Source organism: Chiloscyllium punctatum, chromosome 45 (genome assembly GCF_047496795.1).
Source record: "Chiloscyllium punctatum isolate Juve2018m chromosome 45, sChiPun1.3, whole genome shotgun sequence".
NCBI classification, from domain to species: Eukaryota; Metazoa; Chordata; class Chondrichthyes; order Orectolobiformes; family Hemiscylliidae; genus Chiloscyllium; species Chiloscyllium punctatum.
In genome coordinates, this window is record NC_092783.1 from 7,722,000 (window position 1) to 7,746,836 (window position 24,837).

Below are 24,837 nucleotides of genomic sequence, written 5' to 3' on the forward strand. Positions count from 1 at the left end.
TGTTTCTGCTTATTTATCCAGAGTGTCATCTCTGTGAGCAAATACTTGTCAAACTATTGTTGTTTGTTTTGATCGGCTCCTGATCAAGTGAGATCTTTTCCACACACAGCAAACTATTTCAGTTTGTTTTTTGTACATTTACAATTCGTCCCAAATCGAGCTTGTTGAAAACTCCATGGATATGCCTCACTTCCCCAACACTTTCTTCTCCTGAGTACCACCAGCCCACTACCCCTTTATGTCCCCTCTCCCCATTGTCACAAGCTGAGCCTATTTTCTCTATATGAATGAGGGAAAATAATTTAAATGATGCCTTTTGAGGGCAATGTTTCCCCAACTGGTCATGGAACTGATTGGAATGTACACTGTGCGTTTCCGACCTTAAATGGCAATTAAAATTCAACTGATCACATTACCCAGGTAATGCCTTGTCCTCTATTACATTAATCCTAATCACACCGAACTGCTCTGAATTCTCTATCTCCTCTCTCCTGTTCCCCCTCTGTCACCTCCGAAAACCACCAAAGAGGTAACAGTGGAGTCCCATGGTGGCCTGTGCTGGGGCTACAGTCCTTATACAATTTACATCAATGACTTAGATGAGGGGAATGAATGAGTTACATTTACAGATGACATGGAAATAGTAAGGAAAGTAGTGGTGAAGAAAATGCCAGGTAGTTGTAGATGGATATAGATCAGTTGAATGAATCAGCAAAAATCTAGTAGATGGAAAATGTGAAGTTGTTCACTTTGACAGGAATAATAAAAAGGTAGATTACCACTTACATTATTTTTAAAAATGGCAGAACTCTAAGATGTGGAGAGATGTAAGTATTCTGAACCATGAGTCACAAAAGAATCCTACATAGATATAGTAAATAGTCAAGAATGCTAATGGGATGCTAACCTGTCTCACAAGAGAACTTAAACATGAAGTAAGGATATTATGCTTTAACTATACAGAGCATTAGTGAGACCACACCTTGAATACTGTTTGTGATGTTGGTGTCCTTGTTAAGGAAGTTTGTCACGGAGGTGGTTCAGAGAAGGTTTACTGGGTTGGTATCTGGAGTGAGCAGTTGTTTTATAAGGATAGACTGGACAGGCTGGGCTAGTTTCTCATGGAATTTCTGAACAAGTGAAGGTGATTTGATTGAAGTTTTTGAGATCCTAAATATAACTTTCAAGATGGACGTGGGAAGGATGTTTCTTTTTTGTGGTTCAGTCCTGAAGTAAAGGGCAATGTTTAAAGTTATGAGGTGTTTTTGATAATGAGTTTTTTTTTCTCAGAGCATCATGCGTAGCTTTGGAACTGTGTGCCTAAGAAAGTGATGAAGGCTGGCTCACTGAATATTCCTGAAACAGAAATGGATAGATTCTTATTAGGTGGGGAATCAAGGATTAGTAGGGAGGTAGGAACGTGGAAGTCAATACCCAAGTAGATCAGTCATGATACTGTTGATTGGAGGAGCAGGGTCAAGGGGCCAAATGGTCTACTTCTGCCCAGATTTCATGCATTCGAATGTGCCCATTCCTTATAATGATAAAAGAGAATCTCCTGACAGAGCGGGGGATGGTGGGTTAAATGGGGTGCCTCTGCTCCTACATCTTCTGGTTATCTATATGTTGTGTCTAGGTGATATTATCTATGGGCAGCTGGTTAGTTTCTACATGCATGTTAATGGAACACAGCTTTTTTTTTCCCACTACCTCTCACGACCTCCTCACTGCTTGTGTTGTCAAACTATTTCTCTGAGATCCAGTCTTGGATGAGCAGTAATTTCCACCATTAAGGCATTGGAAATACCAAATCCAGAGGCAAAATCTTTTTTGGGACGGTGTTGTTTTTGTGTGTAAAAGCACCATTGCTCATTGGAGAGTTATTTCACATCGTCATTCTATTTTTCTCAGCTAATTGCATATGCCTTCATAGGTAGAATGACAAATCTTATCGAGAGGGAATTCCAAAAACCATAAGGACATCCCAGGCTCCAAATTCTGGGTGCCATGTTTAAAAGGACAGTACCTCGCATCCTCAAGCCAAAAGCATCACTCAGCCTCAGATACTCACTCCCAGACACTCCAGAGATGTCTAACGTGGCTCCACACTTACACACTATGCCCCTAAACCTTCTCATGCAAGCTGTCCTGGAGACAAGCGACATAGTATAGGCAGCTTGGACCAAGATGGGTACATGGGCCAACACACATGGGTAGTGTTACGATCAAGTGCACTGTCTTTTTTTCAGTCCACTACCATTGGGTCACTACATAAAGGTAATTGTTTTGGCCAGTTTGTATTATGGCCAATCAGTTGTTTTCTCTATATCAGAATTAACTCTAAAAACTGCATCAACTAAGTTTCTTAAAATCACAAAACTATTGATTTGTTATAAAACAAAGACAATTTTTGAAACTGAAATGGATAGGTTCATATTAGGTAGGGGAATCAGGAATAGTAGGGAGATAGGAATGTGGAAGTCAATACACAGATATAAAATTGATTAATATACTTAGTTGATAACATTAAAATACACATGTTACCCCGCTAAATACACAAGCTCACAGATGCACACATAGTAACAATATACAATACTTCTTCATATTACATTAGTGTCATCTCTTTCTACCTGTTAAAGCCTCTGATTGAAAATAAAAAAATGCTGGAAATCACATTAGGTCAAGCAGCATCCATGGAGGCAGAGCAAGCTAACGTTTCGAGTCAAGATGGTCTTCATCAGAGCTGATGTGAAGCTTCTGATTGGTTCTGTTTCTCTTATAGCTAAACCTAAAGGATGCTGTTTTTTTTGTAGGTTCTTACATGTATATTTAGAGACAAAAAACTACAGATGCTGGAATCCAAGATAGACAAGCAGGAGGCTAGAAGAGCACAGCAAAGCAGGCAGCATCTGGAAGTGGAAAAGTCAACATTTTGGATGTAACCCACCTTCGGGGGGTAGGAAGGGAGGTAATTTGAAATTGGAGAACTCAGTGTTGGGTCCTCTGGGCTGTAGGCTGCCAAGGTGAAAATGAGCTGTTGTTCCTCCAATTTGTGGTCTGATTCACTGTGGCAATGGAGGAGACTGAGGATGGTCATTTTGGAAAGGGAGTGGGAAGGGGAATTAAAATGGGCGGTGACCGGGAGGTCAGGTCATTATCTGCAGCTCCACTTACATCGACCCCCAGTCCTGAAGAAGGGTTATACCCGAAATGTTGACTTCTCCACCTCGTGATGCTGCCTGCTTGCTGTGTTCTTCCCACTTCCTGCTTACATGTATATCACATGGAACTGTACCTGGAGAATTGAGGGTGCCTGTCTCTCCTGCCTGTTGGGAGGAACAGGACTTCAGGGAAGCACAACCTTCAGCTAGATGTGTGAATTTGGAGAGTTATCCGGACATGTAGGCTCACTACATCTCTGCAATAGATTTGCTCTCCTTGTTCACTTAGGAATGTATGAATATTGCCCTTGTATTCCAGGATAACTCCATCCTGATGATTTGGTTTGCAAACTGAATAGAAAATCATTGTTGCAAAGCTACCAAATAGCTTTAATAACATGGCAGACAAAAAAAGCATAAAGTCGTCATGTTGGATGTCAAATGTTCCCTTCAGGGTAGAAAACATCATAGTTGGCTCCTTGCTCTGAATGTCTATAAATGTTGTTCTAAATTCAAATCTAGCTTTTACTGGGCCAGTTTGCAATGCCTCGCTGTTGCCTTAGTTTCTCCAGCACCAGTATCATCAGCTTCATCTCCCTCAGCATCTCTGCCAGATTTCCCTTCTTCTTCATCTTAGGAGCTAGGAGGCTGCTTTATCACTCCCCCAGCACTTCCCCTCTCCCCACCCCCCAGTATGCTGTCATGCTGTTGGAGAACTAGACTATGCAGGGCACAACAAAGAATCACAATTTCAGAGACACCATTGGGCAGCATACATCCCTTACACTTCAGTGATCTAAGGATATGCCTTGTTTATGAAATGCCCAGACTACATATATAGAAATACATAGAATCCTTACTGTGTGGAAACAGGCCCTTCAGTACAGCAAGTCCACACTGGTCATCTGAAGAATAACCCACCCAGACCCATTCCCCTACCCTATTATCCCATATTTATCCCTGACTAATGCACCTAATCGACACATCCCTGAACACTATGGACAATTTAGCTTGGTCAATTTACCCTCACCTGCACATCTTTGGATTGTGGGAGGATTCCAGGAAGAAGTCTATCCCACCTGATGCATGTTTAGATACTTACACACAGTCAGATTTGTCATCACTCATTTTGTTTCTCTCTTTTGTCTAACAAGATTATGACTGTAAATGTAATTTCAGGAGGCTGGGTTATTAATAACTCTCCATGGGATGCTAATGAATGCAGAGGAAGCTCCCAACCTTTACTATCAGGAAAGCTGAGCCACCTAAAAGGTTCTGAGAACTTAGTGTAAAGGTTGTAATCCAATGCTAGGTACCTTTATTTTGTCCTCACAACCAAAGGTTTTCTAAACACTCCCGGCGGGCCCATAAGATTCTGACCTCCATCTTTTTCCATGACCACAAACCCAGTACCTTTGTCACTGATTTTATCTATTTTTCCAGTCAATATTTGTGAACAAAGCAGGCTACTTGAACATTGCTTCTAAACTGAGTTTCTGACTCTCTATCACCAACCACACAAAAATACCTTCCTTCATTTCCTTACCACCTCTTGCCTCCATTCCTGCTTCAGCATATTTGCTGCTAAATCCTTACCCATATGGTATCTCCAGGCTGAATGCTGGCAGAAATCAGATAAAGGTCAGTTTTGGTGAGTTTCATGCAGACTTTCTTTCTCTGAGGGCTAGTAAGACTTTGCATGCTGTCTTCTGCACCCTGCCCCTCTAGCACCCCTGCTGGTCATATACTCCCATTTGGCACAGGCAAAGTACTGGCCATGGCTAGGATTCCTGGTGTTGGGGGTGCCATCCTTCCAAACTGTACGTCTGAGCAGTCCGCAGTGTCTATTTTCCTAGGAATATCAGAGAAAGGGAAATAGACACACTGCCTTGCCAATAGAGAGCTGGAGGTCCTTGGATTTGCATGCATTCGCTGCCCATGGAATATTCCTGAAATGTTGGTGATCAACAGAGAGTTGGAGGAGCTGGAATGAGTTGGATCTGTTAGGTCCCTGCTCTGACTTTAGAAATCCTAAACCCAACCCTCTTCATTTCCCTGTCCTGATTTTGACAATCTCCTTAACATCTACTCAAAGCTGTCAATGTTTGTATTACTGGACTTCTACTACTTACCAAAGTGAAAGTTCAAATATCTAGGTTGGAATTTTAATATAATCCGTGAAATTCAGCCATGGACCAGGAAAGTGACAGTTACATGTAAACAATCCTTTATCCGAAATTCCGAAATCCAAAATTTTTCTTGTGGCGTGTGGAGCGTCATTTTGGCATGTGAACAGGTGATCCAACTCCACACCCACTCAAACCACGTCACTCATATGTGGCGTAGCGGCATGGCCCAGCACTGACAGGCGTCAATTGTGTCTCAGTGCTCGTTCTATTCACACGTGCGCCTGCTGTCAGGTAATTTTTTTTCATTTCACTTTGAAAATGTCATTTATTCTGAAATCCAAAAAAAATCCAAATTCTGAAAAACAACTGGCCCCAAGGATTTCAGATAAAGGATTGTGTACCTGTACTATATGGTGCCAGCTGGTTATCATTTGAAATCTTGCATTCAGCAATGCAGTTCTTACAAAGAGAAAGAAAAACAACTTACAACATTCTAGTATTCTCATCAAGAACTGAATACTCTGATTTCCACCTGAAACAGTTACTTTTCTTTGTCTCCTTGTTCTTCTAATGGTGCCTGCAAAAAGGTTAATTAAAGAAATACTTAAACATAACATTTTGCTCACCATTAATATAGTCAATTAATTTACTTGGGGTAACATAAAATCATAATGCTATGTATAATGCAGTATTGTCTAATATGTTTACCATTGCCACATGCATGTTTGGCAGTTGAAATGAGAACTTCTGATTATTAAATAACAATATGTACTAAGCATTTCTGTTGGCTGTGCACTCTCAGTATTCCATACTTACATGGAGTAAGCAGATGTGATTTAACCTTTCTTTGGAAAACTATTCAAGGAAAGACAGAATACATGTGTATATTATATATACATAATATGTTTTGAGGAAGTGGGACTGCATTCAAAATAAAACCCTGAGAGGTTAGCACTTGGTCGATTGTGTGGAGTTAACATGTTCTCCACATGCCTGCGTGTGATTCCTTCAGGTGCTCCGATTTCCTCCGACTATCAAAGATGTGCAGGTTAGGTGAATTGGCCATGCTAAATTACCCTTACTGTTCAGGGATGTGTAGATTAGGCGCATTAGTGAGGGGTAAATATAAGATAATAGGGTAGGGGAATGGGTCTGGGTGGGTTACTCTTCGGAGGGTCGGTGTGGACTTGTTGTGCTGAAGGGCCTGTTTTCACACTGTAGGGATTCTATGATTTTAAATACAAATTATTTATTTGTTCATCCACTGGGATCATCAACACTGTGACTACTATTCAGATAGTAGTTTAATGATACCAGAATACCCGAACTTCTGGAGAAGAATTTGAAGTATGAAAAACCAGAACAAAATATCATTAGTAGTGGACTTGCATGGATTTAAACCAATTACATTCAATCTATGGGTTGCCTACATAATTTTGAATGTGAAGCTTAACAAGTACATATTATAAAGGTCAATGTTACATACTTCAGATCTTGAGTCTTCAATCAATGTAATGGGTTGGTAGGTTTGACCTTTGTATTTGGTCAAACAAGACATAAAGATGCATTTACACTGTCAAACAGGATATTGTGCATGAAGATTGCTTAAAAGATTTTACTCTTCAATAGCATCTCTGTGTAATCTATGATTTATTTCACAATATTCAAAGTATTTTCCTCTTCCAAAACACAATTACGTTTTGTACCGGAAAAGACGAGTCATACATTTGTGGAATTGCAAATGTCTCCATTACGACATAAAAACAATCCAACATACTTCTAAAGTGATTTTCTTTTAAGTTTGTTTTTGATATTTAAGTATTTATTTTCATGCCCTAATTATTTTGCTTCCTGGAAAATGATATTATTACAATTCCCATGGAGACCAATCACGTGAAAGAACAGAATCTACAAATACCACAATGTAAAGGATCTGGCGGATAAGAGTTCACTTTTTAAAACTTATTCTGTCACAATCAAACCAAAACTTGACATGAAATATTAACAGAAAATGGTATTCCATAAAAACCTGCTGGCTGAATTTTACCAGGAATTGCTAAGTGACAATTTTGTTGAGTTTCATGAAGAGTTTTTCTCCAGGAGGCCTCGCAGGTTTCCATATGTTGTTTTCTGAAACTTTCCCTCATCTCCCATTCTACTATACCCTGACAGTGGCCCCCTCTTTGTATCTTCCCTTGAGCCACAAGCACTAGCGCCATATTAAAATCCAGTTGTACATCAGCTGCTGGTTCAAAGCTCCCCTGCACAGTTTGTGTGAATTGTTCCTGAGGTGGTGTGCAGAGGAAAGTTGACTCCCTGCAATGCCAACAAGGACTTGGTGATCCTAGTTGATGGGGTGGTGTAGAGGAGGGCCATCCTATCACCTCACGACTGGCAGAGGACACCACAACAGCAAATGCTGCCAACCTGGTCCAAGGTCAATTAATAGCTTCAAGCACTGCTTCCACAGTTGAAACTGGGCATAGTTTCCACAGTGCCCAGAAATGCTCAAGTAAACTGTGATCTCACTCTAGTTATCCCCTTCTCACAAGGCGATAGGGCAGTGCCAGTCAGTACCCTCATCTGGAGGAGCGACCACATACAGGCTCCCTGATGTCTCCTCTCAATTACCCTCATTCTGCGAGGGTAATTGCCACCATCATCTTCCTGCTACTTATTCTATTTCTTCTGTTGTACTCACCTCCCACCAAGGCTCAATCTCTACTGCTTTCCATACTGCATAACAAACATTTTTGTTCACTCACTTCCACCCAAACAATCGCAAAGGCGACCAACCCAGCATGGTCTCTCTGGAGCCTACTCAATCATGTAGGACACCTAAACCAACTTGCACCCACTTACACCAGCGTGAACAATTGTGTCAGTCCTTTTCATTTCACTCAGTTTCCCCCTTTCTCCAATTCCAGGAGAATGAAGTGCACAGTAGAGTGGAGAGAGGTAAGGTATGTTGGAGGGTGCATGAGCTTTGGCTCTTCACCCCTTATGAGGACAGGATCCTGGTCCTGGCCAGTGAGGGCAATGACCCTACATTGTGTGAAATCAAACACGCCATTTTCCGGCAACCAAATCCATTATCCACAGTTGAGCTGCTATTGCATTACCACTACTGTGAGCTGTACTCTTAACATGCCTGGATTGTGACTCCTTTTCTCGCAATGCATTCTCCCTCAATATCCCTCCAGTATTACATTTTATTTGTTGTTTTCAACTTATATCCTCCTTGCAACTTCAATCAGAGATTCATTTCTTTTAAATAAAATTACGTCAAATCCAGAATTGCATTTGTCTTCAAATGCCAGAATACATTGGGTTTGAAGGGTCCTCTTGGAAGAACATAAGAACATAAGGAATAGGAGCAAGAGTCTGCCATCAGGCCTGTCCAAACTGCTCTGCCATTCAATAAGCTCATGGCTGATCTTTTCGTGCGCACAGCACCCCCCACCCACCCGATCACCATAATCCTTAATTCCCTTACTGTTCAAAATCTATCTATCTTTGCCTTAAAAGCAATCAACAAGGCAGCCCCAACTACTTCACTGGGCAGGGAATTTCACAGATTCACAACCCTTTGGTTGAAGAAGTTCCTCCTCAACAGATTCCTACATCTGCTCCCCCTTATTTTGAGGCTATGCCCCCCAGTTCCACTTCTATCCACCAATGGAAACAACCTTCCTGCTTCGATCTTAATTATTCCCTTCATAATTTTATGTTTTGAGAAGATTCCCATCATTCTTCTAAATTCCAATGAACATAGTCCAAGTCTCTTCAATCTCTCCTCTCAAGCCAACTCTCTCAACTCCAGAAACATAGTGAACCTCCTCTGCACCCCCTCCAGTGCCAGTTCATCCTTTTTTAATTAATGGAAACAAAACTGTACACAGTACTCCAGGTGTGGCCTCACCAGCACCCTATACAGCATAACTTCTCTATTTTTAAACCCCATTCCTCTAGCAAGAAAGGACAGTATTCAATTCGCCTTCTTAATTACCTGCTGTACATGCAAAACAACTTTTTGTGATTCATGCACAAAGACACCAAGGACTCTCTGCACAGCAGCATGCTGCAATTTTTCACCATTCATTCATCAGAACAAACTGTCAGCCAATTACCAAGCATGTCACAGTATCTAACATGAAAGATAATCTTTACATTTTTATTTTTGATTTTTGTCTGCGACAATTCTTCAAAGTGAATGATTGCTTATTATGCTTGATTGCAACACTATTAGTGTACTCCACCAGGGAATGTCCTTGACTCAGCCCCAGAGTCAAACTGGTGTCAGGGAAGGGAAATTCAGTCCACAAATCTCATTAGGTCTTCATGGACTGCTTCCTCCATGGTCAGCGACAAGTGAAACTTTTCCACCAGTGACCTCAGACTCCAGACCCTGGACCCCAGCCCAACACTGATCATGAACTGGGCTTTTCTAAATTCACTGGGTCCTGGTGACTTGTTTGAGGGTAATCCTGGGTTTGTCCTTTTCATGTTAGTGAGCTTGCCTGAGTCTGTTGGGATGCTTAAAGAACTAAAGTGGCCAAGGAAATGAAACAGATTCGTTGTATGAAAATTAGTTATAGTTAGCATTCCAGCTGGGAAGTATTTATTATTTCCTATTTCAGTAGAAAATCAGCAAAAGTTGAACTATAATAATAAAATATTGTCTCAATGCCATATTTGTTCATTTTGCAAATGTTTAATAAGCTTGCTTTGCATTTGCTTGCTTCTGGCATAGTGCTATTATTTTGCTTTTCAAATACACAGATGATCCTTTGAAGACATAACATAAAGCCAACAGCTGCAATACTTGGAGAGGTTTTCTCTGGTTGTTACCTCAAAGTGATCGAAGGAATAGCAAACATGTTGAGGCACAATTTATGTACAGCAGTAGTCTGCAACACAGAGACTAAAGCTCTCCACAGTTGAAAAGAAAAATGAACCATGAGCATAAGGTGCATGAATGATTCATAGAAGTTTCACTGGCTGGTATGTTTATTTTATGTTCAAACTGTTGCAGAAGGTATTGTATGAGCCTATATGAAATGAAAGGATTTGTACTTAATTAATATTAAGTTGCTATTTGACCATAGAAATATCATTATTCCATTAATTGCCCTTATTCAACCAGGCCAATCTCAGGATGTGCTGCCAAAATACCATCAACACACTTCCTGTTCCACCTGAGGTCCGAACGTTCTTGACTATACAAGCATCAAAGATGCCCACAGCTCCATCCCCTGTTCACAGTTTGGAAAACAGATTGCAATGCTGTACTCCTCCTCCTGGCTTTCAAGCAGAAGTTGAAGTGTGAGGACCCAGTATAGAAAGTAGTACCATTTTGTCTGAGGCAAAGGAAGGGTTGTGGCATTTCTTAGAGTCTTTGGACTGGTCTATATTCAAGAACATAGTGGCCAACCTAAACGCGTATGGGTTGGCCAATTATTACAGAAGTGTTACAGAATTCATTAGTAAGTGTGCAGAAGACTGCATGCCAAAGAAGTTAACTTGAATGTTCCCCACCGGAAATGGATGAACCAGGAGACCTGCTCACTAGTGAAGTGCAGGTCTGAAATGTTCACGTCGGGTGACTATGACCTGTACAGGAAATCTAGGTACGACCTTTGAAGGGCCATCAGGGCTAAAAGGCAATACCAAACTAAGCATGAGACCCAGACTAACCACATAGACACACGTTGTTTGTGCCAAGACGTATATGACATAACAGGCTACAAAGCGAAGTCGAACAGAGTCGCAGGCAACAGTACATCCCAACCCGATGAGCTCAATGCATTCTACACTCGCTTTGATCAGAAGGTCAGTGAAATATATCACCTGTTCCAACAGCCTCAGATGCACTTTAGCCATGGTCACCATCCGGGTTGTCAGATCGGCCTTCTTGATAGGGAGCCCACGGAAAGTAACTGGCCCAGAAGGAGTCTCCAGGCACACACGGATCCTGTGGGAACAACCTGGCAGAGTCTTTGCTGACATCTTTAACCTCTCTTTTTTTTGATCTGAAGTCCCCACCTACTTCAAAAAGACCATCATTATCCTGTGCCAAAGAAAAATCATTATGAAGTGCTTCAAGAGGTTGGTCGTGGCTGACATCAACTCCAACCTACTAAATTGCCTAGACCCTTTGCAATTCACTTACTGGCATGACAAGTCCACAGCAGACGCCACCTCCCTGGCCTACACTCAACTCTAGAGCATCTGAATAACAAACATGCTTATATCTGGCTCCTATTTATTGACTATAAATCCACATTCATCACCATCATTCTGAACAAAATCATCTCTAAACTCTGGGGCCTATGTCCCCCCCCCCCCCCCCCCCCCCCCCCACTGCCGTAGCTGAATCTTTGACTTCCTGACCCATAGACTGCAATCAGTAAGAAAAGGTGACAACACCTCCTCTACGGTAATCCTCAACATTGGTGTCCCACAGGGGTGCGTACTCAGCCTCCTCCTGTACTCCTTATACACTCACAACTGTATGGCCACATTCAACACCAACTCCATTTACAAGTTTGCTGACAACACCACCATTGAGGATTGGATTTCAATAAACGATGAGATGGAGTATATAGGAAAGAGATTGAGAGCCTAGCAGGATGGTGTAAAGACAATGGTCTCTCCATCAATAACAGCAAAACAAAGGAGCTGGTGGTTAACTTCAGGAAGCAGAGTGGAGGGTATGCCCCAGTCTGCACCAGTAGTGCTGAGGTGGAGATGATCTAGAGGGTCAAGCTCCTGGGAGGGATGATCACCAACCATCTGTCCTGGTCCACCCATGTTGACATAACATTCAAGAAAGAACAACATCTCAACTTCCTCAGCAAGCTAAGGAAATTCAGCATGTCCACAAAGACTTATCAATTTTTGTAGATGTACTATAGAAAGCATCCTACCTGGATCCACACAGTGTAGTATAGCAACTGCTCTTCCCAAGACCGTAAGAAACTACAGAGAGTTGTGAACACAGCCCAGTCCATCATGCAAACAAACCTTCCATTCATTGACTTAATCTAAACTTCCTGCTGCCTCAGGAAAGCAACCAACATAATCAAAGACCCCTCCCACCCTGCTTTTACTCTCTTCCAACCTCTTCCATTAGGCAGAAGTTAAAAAAAAACTTGAATGCATACGTGAACCGATTCAAGAACTACTTCTTCCCATTGTTATCAGACTTTCGAACAGATCTCTCAAATGTTAATGTTGACCTCTCTCTCTTTGCACCTTCTCTGTGGTTGTAACACCGATTCTGCACTTTTTCTGCTATTTGATTGGTATGATCTCCCTGTAGAGCAGACAAAACAAAGCTTTGCACTGTATCTCAGTAGAAATGACAACAATAAATCAAATCAAGTCAGCTTACACTTCTGGGAAAAGAAAAATGCCGAGAGAGAATGGACCTCATATCTAAGCTAACCTCCACAGCTGTCATCTGTTGACCCAAATGAGAAACCTTCCAACAGCAGAAGATGACAGGGGCACAACGCTTGAGCATTTACATTCCATGAAAAATTGCAATGAAAAGTATGAAATCATTACCTAAAGCATCAAAAATTTTGTTTAGGGCTCTAATCCAAAAGGGGAAATAGTTAAGCATTTATAAGAAAATCATAATAGCCAGACACAATACTACGGAGGAACGTGCAAAAGTGACAATGGCTTTTGCACAAAACTTGAAACCGTCTTTCCAAGAGAGTGTATGACTTTAAGGTTATGTTTGTGCCATAATTCAGTCTTAATTAGATTAGATTACTTACATTAGATTAGATTACTTACAGTGTGGAAACAGGCCCTTCGGCCCAACAAGTCCACACCGCCCCGCCGAAGCGTAACCCACCCATACCCCTACATCTACATCTACATCTACCCCTTACCTAACACTACGGGCAATTTAGCATGGCCAATTCACCTGACCTGCACATCTTTGGAGTGTGGGAGGAAACCGGAGCACCCGGAGGAAACCCACGCAGACACGGGGAGAACGTGCAAACTCCACACAGTCAGTCGCCTGAGGCGGGAATTGAACCCGGGTCTCAGGCGCTGTGAGGCAGCAGTGCTAACCACTGTGCCACCGTGCCGCCCACGGTGACCAATATATATATGTGACCAATACTGCTTAATGTATCATACAAGTGGAAAATCGGGTTTCAGACTTGTACTTTAAAGAGTAGCCATTATCTGACTCCCATGCTAAATGTGGTGGTGAATGTCTCTCATTCTTCAAAAAAAAATGTCTTTCTTTTTCAAATGCACCATCATCATTCCCTCTTTAAAAATGCTTTCAGGTCTGCTAGAATTACACATACGGGCTCATGCCCAAAACGTCGATTCTCCTGCTCCTTGGATGCTGCCTGACTTGCTGCGCTTTTCCAGCAACACATTTTCAGCTCTGATCTCCAGCATCTGCAGTCCTCACTTTCTCCTAGAATTACACATGACCTACAGCAAGGACTCAATTTACTCAGCCTGACATGTCTTCACTAATGTTTATGTTGTGGACAACCCTCTTCTCCCTTTTCTTTATCTAACCCAATCAGCATAATATTCGATTCATTTCTCCCTTGTGTTTATGTATTTTTCTTTTAAATATTTCGATGCTAGTTACCTCATTGGTTTCCTTGTGGCAGCTTGTTTCACATTCTTATCACTGTTTGTGTAAAGAACTCTGCAAGATTCCTACCTGATTTATTACTTACTGTTTTAAATTTATCACACCAAATTTTCAGTTTCCTCCCAAAATATCTTTTCCACATCAATCTTTCAAATTCTTTTATAAACATAAAAGGCACTTTCAGCTTATCCCTCAACCTTCATTTTCCACAGAAAAGCCCTAGCATATTGTAAATATTTATAACGACTTCTCCAGTATGGGTGGAATCTTATAAGGATCTAAGTGTGATGCATGTAGTAGAATTGAGCACAAGTTGGTGAGGCTTATTTCGACGTCACGATCAACTCATGCCATCTTTTATGCTTTTCACAAGCATTGCGATGAGATTCTTGCCAGGCAACAGTGAGATACCAATTGAGAGGGATTAATGTTTGTTAAACACCTTGTTTACACACTATTTGCCACATAATCATTTTGTGTCCAATCTTAGCAAACTCACCAAATGAGTTTGGCGTTGGGAAAACCTCAACAAGGATTTCAGAGTGAACAGCTATGGACTCAGCTTGCCACTTGCTCCAAATTACGTTTATGTTGTAAACTGGACACCAACATCTCACTCCATAGGCAGTGACCACATACACCTGACATTCATAGACTTAGGCAAACAACATATGGTAATCTCTATGAACCCTTACTGCATATCTCAGATCCCCTTACACAATGCTTCTGAACTTCAGTGTTGTACTGCAGGCTGCACCTGCAACTATCACTGTGATTCTGCAGCAAAGACTCTTGGTACTGAGGGACAAATGCCCAGCTCATGGACTGCGCCAGGTTACATCCTGCACTCTTCACTTGCTCGCATTGTGCTCACTCATTCCGAGCCTACCTAAATGTTTACATCATCCTACTTTGAATTGTCTTGCCAAGTCCCCCCTCACAAAGTCGAGCATCAACTTTCCCCTCGTCTGCCATGTCTGGGAAAATACTGGATTAATGGTGCTGGAAGAGCACAGCAGTTCAGGCAGCATCCATGTCTGGGAAAATGTCAAGAACTGTCTAAGGCATCTCCAGACTGACAGTGATTGTAAACACATTGATGGTGAGGGTGCAATGAATATCAGTGAAGTTTGGAGTATATGCTTCTAGATGCTTTGTTCCACTCACCGTCTGAATTACTCTATTTGGATTGTAATATTCTGACATAGACTCAACAATGAAGCCCGCAATAATCCAGACTTCTGGCTTTATATAAGTATAGTCACATGCTTTCTTCATCTGTAGAAATCAACAATGAAGTAATCCCTGGAGTTCCCTGGATGCTGTAGTCCTTTGTTAATTTTTTCCCTTTTCAAGAATTTTATTAGTTCTCCATTTGAAGATATTTTGCAGTAATCTTGAGACTTTTGTGCTTTGCTGCTGTTCTGAGGAATTTGCCCAATTTCAGCAGCTTTAATGGAGAATTGCCATAATTTTACAGATGTACTGCAGCATCATTGTCTTTCACAATGTAATAGTATCCACTGGAAATATTTTTGTATTAGACCAGAATTACTTCCTTATAAATTGTCCAACACTTAATCTGCTTTCAATGATGGTGGTTGTAATATCATTGACTCTCTCACCTGGATTATTTAATAGTCTGTGCTAATCCTGTTAGTTCCATTGCTCCTAGCCACACCTCATGCCAATGTAGTGACACCCATTCTGAGGTATAAGCTACTTTTCTTGAACTCTCACCCTTAATTACTGCAGCATTTAAAGTTCGCCCTTTTTTTACCAGGGATTTTTATTTTGGACATGCAACCCCTGAGATTTATTCATTTATCAGCTGAACCTGAACCTGGAACCAATACAGTAAACCACCACCTCAATCTGTAGCCTGTACCAAGCCATAGAGCTACAGAATTGTTCTGCTCCCAATGTATCTCTTACCAAGTCTGAAATGTTTTCTGGTTTCTTTTTCTTGAGCATTCTTCATTGTGAAGTGCTTTCATGAAGAATTTTGGTGTTCGCTGTCTTCATCCATCAGCAAGTTTGTATTTTCTTGAAATATTATGTGCTATCAGCACATTTTTCTCATTGGAACTTATGCTACTAATTAAATCCTCAAACTTCCCCACTGATCACCATGTTGTGTGCACTTCCATCCATTTCTTCTATGTTTATGCATTCATTTGAAGTTTGTGTCGACGAATGCATTTGACATGGATACCTTCTCGTCTAATGAGAATACTCTTGTGAAGTTAACAGGAGTATATCGTACCTCTGCAACTATTTACAGGTACAAGAATAGACCCTACATTAATGTAAAGATTAGTGGCGGGGTGGGGGGGGGGGGGATCCTAGTCTTTGGCCTGTCTTCCATGAAATCCTAATTTACTCACTCACCAATTCCTCATGACATCATCACAGTGGCTGATACTTATTGTCTTAATTAAATATGAACCCTTTCAGACCCATATGCAAACATTAAAAGTATGAAATTGCCTGCAAGTCTTTTTTTTCTGGGAATCCAAGAGTTAGATCAGACTTGGTGTACAAGTTGCACAAATGGAACATTGGAAGGGTGAAGTATGCTGCACAGAAACAATTAGCAATGCACAGAAAGATATTTGCGGAGCTATGTGGGGTCATTTTGAAGGATATAACACATTCTACATGTGAGCATGATCATGGTGAATTATCCCTTCTGATCAATTCTGAGTTATCTATAATCTTCAAAGCATTGCTCTTTACTACCCTCCTGCAAACATTTCCTCCACTGAGACTACAATCAATTAGTTCCACTTTGAGCTATTCCATTTTAGCTAGAGTATCATTGGTAGTGGTTTCTCTTCCTATCCCTGTACTACCCGTTGAGGTCTCCAAAAACAATCTCCTTTGGTTTCCTCTTTTACCTCATGTAACCTTGCATATGTATGTTGACGGTACCAGCTCCCTGTCTCCATCACTTCTGTTCTCCCTTCCACTGTCATTATGCTGTTTTTTGCAAAATTAAGTCTTGGATAGGCAACAATTTGCTCTGGATTGCCAAAAGCCATTGATTTTTTCCTATTTTATGTTTGTAAATGCATCAATGATTCCACTCTGTCTCCATTATTGTGTCAAACTGAACCAGATTGTTATTAAACTTAACCCCAAGCTCAGATTCTCCTCATACTTGTTAGACGTTGTCATATCTTAACTAGCCCAATGGTGAGTTCTTAAATTTTCTTCATCACAAAAGTATTGTGTTTAATTCTCTCATTGGACTCAGTTAGTTCTTCCACTGTATCCTTCTCCAGCACTGTATGTCCAGACTCAAATTCTCCATTATGCTGATTTACCCCTCCTTCATTCGACCATTGGGACCACAGTTTCAATCATCTCAGTCTCTTGTTATGTAACTTCCTGTGAATTTTCCACCTCTCTACTTCATTATTAAATTTTCTTTATAGTCTATGTTTTTAGCCAGTTCTTCAGTGATTCATTCTTACAGCATATTTGCTTTGACAATATTTATACCGAATGGCATGTCTATACTAAAGACCTTATATAAATTGAAAGTCTTGCTGTTGATGATTAAAATGCAGAATTGAATTGAGTTCTGCTGATTGTCTCTAAATAGATGTTTCTGTATATATTCTCTCTCAGGTTGAATATTTTTTATTGTTGTTGCTTTGAATCTAATAAAGCTGCTTATTTTCACGATCAAAAGCACTTAAGGCAATTTGAACCATCAATGATAAGATTGGAATGCTTCCAATTTAATACTTAATACCAGAACCTTTAACCTTTAATACACATATTGCAGTAGGTGTCTTGGTGCTGATGCTATAACACAGGTTGGCACATATAAAGCATGTTCTCATCTGTAGGAAAATATTTCTATGGTCAGATGATCCAGTTCTGATGTGAATTCAGGAATACAGGTCAAGACATTTGTTTCCTTGCTTCATTATAAATTGATTCTTTTGTCTCCCAGATACACACTTTGGGCACCTTTGCTGCAACCTTAGGAATGTTCCTCTTAAATGTTTGTGGCTCAAGTCTCCTGTGTTTTCCACCATATCCTCACCCCAACAGTAAGATGCCATTCATTCATATTCTAACTCTTTCTTGGATGCCCATAGTTACCTGTCAGCAGCAACCTAGTAATTCATCTTTCTCTTAGAGCTACCAGACAATTGTTGCTTCCAACAAGGTTCAGGTTTGTGACTAATGGACAGTCAATGCAGATGACGTCCAAAAATAGCATCAGTGGTGTCTCATAATGCAAAAGTCTATCTGGTTTGCCATCACCTAAGTGCCTAACCCTCAACTATTGCCCTCCTCCAGTTAAAATTAGACTTTAATACTTCAAAAGTCATTGCTTTAAGATGACAGGGAATGAGTTTAGGAGACATTGTTCCAGTCAGAGATTCATTCACACATAGAACCTGGGGATTTTCATGCTCATGGCAGTTTTATGCTGAGTCTGACAGTGTTCTAATGTCTCGTCTCCCAGCTTCCATGATTGGGTTCACTAATGGGGGTGGCACAGTGGCTCAGTAGTCAGTACTGCTGCCTCACGATGCCAGGGACCTGGTTTTGATTCCACCTCAGGTGACATTCTGTGTGGAGTTTGCACATTCCCCCTCTATCTGCTTGGGCTTCCAATTGGGTACTCTGGTTTCCTCCCACAGTGCAAAGGTTGCAGGTTAGGTGGCTTGGCCACTGCCCAAAATGTCTAGGGATGTCCATGCTAGGTGCATTAGCCATGAGAAATGTGGGGGTCACAGGAATAGGGTATGGGGATAGGTCTGAATGGGATGTTCTCTGGAGGGTTGATGTGGACTTGATGGGCTGAATGGCCTGCTTCCATGATCTCATTTGGCAGAATGGGGTTGCTCAAGCGTTGACCTGCAGTTATGGGACTGAAAGGAGGGGGAAAATTGGCATTGAGAAGGAAATTATGTTATTGCTGCAGTGGATGTACTGATAGAAAATGTCAGAAGATTTTTACCACCAGGAGGCTCCTCTGAGACTATAGCCTTCAATAGGTAGTGACAGCAGAAAATAATGAGAGGAAATTGCTTCAAGTTCCTTATTTTCCAAAGTAAACCATTACCACATCTTCATATGGACTACTACAAACCTCCTGTAAGTGGCAGCAATACAGATGGATGGCAGAAATATTCACTGTGATCCAAACTCTTGCACCTTCACGGTCACTCCTGATGAAGTAGTGGAGCAGTGGTGGTTGTATTGATGCAGTTCGGATAGTGAGGGAAGAGATAGACGCAGAGATTGAATTGTCCCTCATCATCTTTCTCACTACTCTATCAACTCAGGTGTTGAAGAGTAGGTGTTAACTGAAGCAGGAAGATCCCAAATGGTAGCACACATGTAAATTTAGTGCTACATACTGCCTGAGGTCACAATCTTCCTACTCTGTCCTTACAGCACAAACTTCTATGTTTATATTGCGACCAACATCGCTTTGTGTGAGTGCTGCCAGAAATGAGAATGACCTGTGTCAGTATTGGTAACAAATTGGCAGCTATAGCACCAACGATGAGATTACTACAGAGCTGGATTTTGTGCCTGAGAGCTTTAATCCATTCAATTGACTAGCTGTCCAATACTGCTAACATGTCAACTATAAAAAGAATCCAATCCTATACTACATCTAACCCATTCAAGACAAGTTGAAGCATTAACTTTACCTGTAAATTAATAATTAGCAAGTAGCTAAGGCTAAATTTCTGTGACATAATTGCCTTTGACATCTGGTGATGTCAGACATTTTCTTTAATAATTGGTGAGAAGGAATTATTATTTTTAATTGTGTGTCTCTAATGGGTGGTTGGCACAGTAAATGCTAACACAATCCAAATTGGTTGATTTAATATCATTCAGTTTGCCTTATTTGGGCTTTTTTCATTCTTCTGCATAAATCGGGTAATAAATCAGATGGTTATTTGATGAAGAGTTAAGGTGAAGGGTTAAGGATTTGTCGGGTGCTTTCTTGGCAGAATAAGTATCCCAATATTCTTACAAATCACCGTTATATAAAATCAGAAAGTTATGCCAAATAACTCCAATTCAGCCTCCTCATGAAATTCAGCTCCAGTTCTTCATGTTGATCTTAATAATTCTTAAACAGGCCTAACAAGAATTTCTTTTATATGAAAGCTTGTTTCTGGAATCAGTACAGCAGTAATAACTGACAAGGTTTATTACTTCTTTCAACTGGTTTTGTTACTTATTATCATAAAATTTGGCAAGTTTTGAAACTATTTTTCAATGTTATTAAATCACAGAGGCATAGAAACAAAACAGACATCAACTTTGGGATTAAGATCCCAAATCAAGGCAAATATATTTATTTGTTGACCTGAAACTTTTCATGTGACTAGCTATTGCAAATGTTTAGTAAAGGTTATTTATACAGATGTTTTACGGCTATTGCATTTGTCAGTCTTAAAGGGTCTGGCAGTTGTCAACTACGCAAGTTATATAAATATTACAGCATCTATGGGGAAAAACAAGTTAATTAGTTGATCAAAACAGTATCCTATACAGGACAGACATCATTAAAGGTACAAAAAGCACACAACTCCAACATGCTAAATCTTTTACATATCCTCATACAATACCGATAAATACCCCAAGAATCAATTGCATTCACATTGCTTTTGGTTTCGGTGTCCATGGTTGGAAAGAAAATTTGAGAGACCATTATGAAAATTCACAATAACTTTTATTTAAAACTGAATCATGACTCAAGGCAACTTAGCAAATATAAATTCAGTTGCAGCAAAGACTGGTTCTGTACCCTATTTGGGTTTTACCCATTGCAAGTACATTTTGAAAAGGAAATTTTAATAATTTCACACAAAAGGTGTTAATTTAATATTGGACCAAATTTGCATTTCATCAGAATAAGAACTACCAAAACAATATCAATGTGTTACCATGCCATTAAAGTAGAATTGAAATATTTAATTTATTCTTTGGTTTTAAGCAATAAGACATGAAGCTGTGACAATTCCCTTACTTAAATCTTCACTAGTTTCCTATTCCAGCCTGCACAACTGAATGGAAATGTCAGATCGCCAATTAATGATCTTTGATTTACATCTTTTTTAAACAAGCAGTTCACAATCATTTTAATAATTGCAGAAATCAAGCCTGAGATCCAGAGCATCCATAATATTAACACAATCAGTGCTGTTTTTATAATAAAATGATGGCTGAGTCTTCTGTGCACAATCGAATGCAGCTTGTGTCTTGTTGAGGAATTTTGCACAGGTGTTAGCTGTACACATGCAGACTATGCAGACCAGTCAGCATGCAACAGTGATATAACCTGCTCTGAGTCTATGTTTTCACTCAGATCTTGAGTTTCATTGAAATGAAAGCTGAGACATTGGCTGTGAGACGCTAAGGGCACAATTTTACAGAGGGGTGAGTGCAGGCTGCTTACATCCTGGAATGAAAGCCAACAGACTCAGAAGAAGCGTGCAACAGAGACATAATGTGCCAGGGCTGTCTAAATTGATGAAGAGTGAGACTTCCTCCCTTTGGAGCGGCAGCTCCAATAATCCTGGTAGAACCACTGCAGCTGTCTGAAATGAAGGTCCCAATGGAAAATCAGAGTGAGTTAAGTCAATGGAGGGACCTTAGCAGAATCAAACAGGGTCAGGTCTGGATTCTAAGGCCCTTACACTCACTCACATACTGACAAAAAAAACTGTTAAAAATAGGTGAAATGTAGAGGAAAAATGGAAGGCACTTAAATCGCTTCTATTTATGGGATGATCCTTATGATTCTTATGCTGGTCAAGATGTTGGTTTTCAGTCATTTTTCTTGAAATGTTTCTACTGGTTTGCAAGGTTCAGTGTGTGGCAGGTTTGCTTTAAAAAGATCAATGATTTGTCAGTGAAAAGTCACAGCTTACAATACCTGCGGAAGATGAGCTTGTTTGCTGCAAGTTTAAAAGTGGGTTTGACTGCAGAGAACAGAGAAGTGGCCCCTCTACTTGTGGAACTAAAAAACCCCCACTCTCTTGTTCCCAGCAGGAAGCTGCTTGATTAGTGGGAGGTGATGGCCCAGGTGGTGTTATTGCTAGGCTGGTAATCTAGAGACCCAGGTAATGTTCTGGGGACCCATGTTCAAGTCCTGCTGCAGCAAAAGGTGCAATTTCAATTCAATAAAAGTCTGGAATTAAAGGTCGAAGAATGACTATGTAACTATTGATGAGAGTTTCTTGTTTTGCAAAACATGCTGCAATCCTTTAAGACACTGGCATTAAAGCAGCTCATTCTCATTTCAATTCACATGTTTAAAAAAGGAAGAAAAATAAAAAGACAAGAAAGATGGACGAAAATGTTTAAAGGATAAACTTGCACTGTGCACTCTCTGTGCTGAATATACATACATCATTTACAAGAATCTAGGAACAAATTGTCCCTTAAATGGGAAGTAGTCTGTGCTAAGGGTTAGGCAAAAGTGAGGACTACAGATCCTGGAGATTAGAGTTGAGAGTGTGTTGCTGCAAAAGCACAACAAGTCAGGCAGCATCCGTGGAGCAGGAGAATCAACGTTTCGGACACATTCTGATGAAAGGCTTTTGCCTGAAACATCGGTTCTCTTGCTCCTCGGATGCTGCCTGACCTGCTGTGCTTATCCTGCACCACACTCTGTGCTCAGGGTTAGACCAGACAATTGATCAAAATTCTGTGTGAATAAAGGCAAAGAAATGTCATTATTTCCTGACACTACTCCCTTCAAACTGTTGACATTGTTTGGAGTCTGTAGATTTGAATTGAAATGCAGATATTCTGAAGTTGCTGGTTTTACATTTCTACAAAGGCTGTGGGAGTACCATCTCATCCTAAAATCAATAGGAAGCATTGATTGGTGAAAATTCCATTTCATTGCTACTGTCTCATAACTGTAATCACTTCAATGAGCTGCACATTATTACAGGGTGTTACTGAGATTTAAATGAAGTTTTAAGTTCATAATTAATCACTTGTGTGTTCATAATTTGAGTATTTCTCAAAAAAAGACATTTTGTTAAAGCTTTTCATGTTGATTTTATTAGGACAAAAGACTTCAAGAAAGTGTGTTTTCTCAACACTTCTCATGTTCATAACTCCATCATCACCCTAACCCTGAAACAAACTTGTTTTGCCTGATGAATAAGAAGATTTTTTTACTACATATTCTTTCAGGTAATAGGTTTCCAAAAAAAAATTACTTCTACTTTAATCACACATTTACATCTCAATCACTTAGTTTCTATTTGTACTGTTTAAACATTAAAAGTGAAGCATTTGAATGGCTTGAACTTCCTGAGTTTCTGCCTGTGAGCATGCTTCAATGTGATTGGCTGATGCTGACATAACTGCTGCTGGATGCCTGGACATCCCCTTGATTTGGAACTGAAAACAAGCTGATGTCACATCAGGGGAACCCAGGCTATCAAGATTGCTCGATCTTTCTGGGCAGTTTTCTTCAAGATCCAAGGTAAGACCTGGTGCTTTGCCTTTGATCACAAAATCTAGGCTATTGCGCAGAGCCAGAGGGTGAGGATGGTGAAAGTATAGACTTTTTTGACAAATTTGAGTTGTGTTGAGTTTTTTTTGGAGGTTTCCTACCATGAGTCAGAATGGGTTTTCTAACCATATCTTATCAAACGTGCCTTATTAACTGCCTACCCCACGCCCCTGCTGTCCCTCATGTTCAACCCTGGCCCCATCTTATAATGCATGATTTTCAGAACAACTTAACACTCAGAAGATATCTCGGAATTTATGGTCATCCCTTGTGCTCACATCTGTGCACTCAAACAAGTTACTCTCAGCCCAGAGCTGCTCTGCATAGTTCCTGACTTCATCATGGACATAGACAACAGGGTAAAATTGGGTTCTGCTTTGTGGGTAGGAGCCTGGAGGTCATGTTGGTGTTTGTACCAAATCAGGACTTTCTCTTCCCTCAGGATCAGCAGTGTGGGCAATGATATCAGCCTATTTCGAGTTTGCCACCCAGGTTAAAATGGCCTCAGCCATCTGGGGGAGTACCCAGAGCTATAGGAAGAAGGTCAATGTCCTCTCCACTCACCAGGGTAAGTGCCACCATATTCTCTCAAGTATGTCACACTCACTCTCTGCTATTGTACCCACCTTGCACCAAGACTCATGCTGTACCAGCCTCATTATGTTTCCTCACTAGCTTTCACTCAGTCCTGATCCCATGAGCCCTGAATGACCTCTGTGCTGCCTACTCACTTGCTCGGGACACCTCCCCACCTACACCAAAAGTAACAGCTGTGCTGCCCATTTACAAATCCCTTAATCCTTGCTTCTCTCAAACTTCAAGAGGAAAACAGACCATAATATGGCAGAACGGCTGAAGGCGGGCAGTGGAATGCCCGACATTGGGCTCCTCACCCCTTGTGTAGGGACAATATAAATCTGACCACCCTAAGCAGCTGACTGACTGTTTTCAAGCCCTTGCATCAATGTCAGAGGCTGACTTTGACTTACTCTGCCAGGACCCCCTAACCAAAGGCTGTCCCTCTTGACCTGACCAAGGCCTGGTGACAACCATAAGTAGCTTCCTGCCTTTATGTCTGTGTCAAATGGCAAAAATAATATATTGTTTTAAATTCATCACGGGATGAGGGCCAGGCCACCATTTATTGCCCATTCCTACTTGTTAAGAGTCAACAACATTTCTGTGGGTCTGGAATCACACATGGGCCAGACCACGTAAGGATAGCAGTTTCCTTCCCTAAAGGACAATAGTGAACCAGATGGGCTTTTTCCTGACAACTGATTCATGGTCATCAATAGACTCTTAATTCCATCATCTGCCATGGCAGGATTTGAACCCAGTTCCCCACACCACTACCTGGTTCTCTAGATT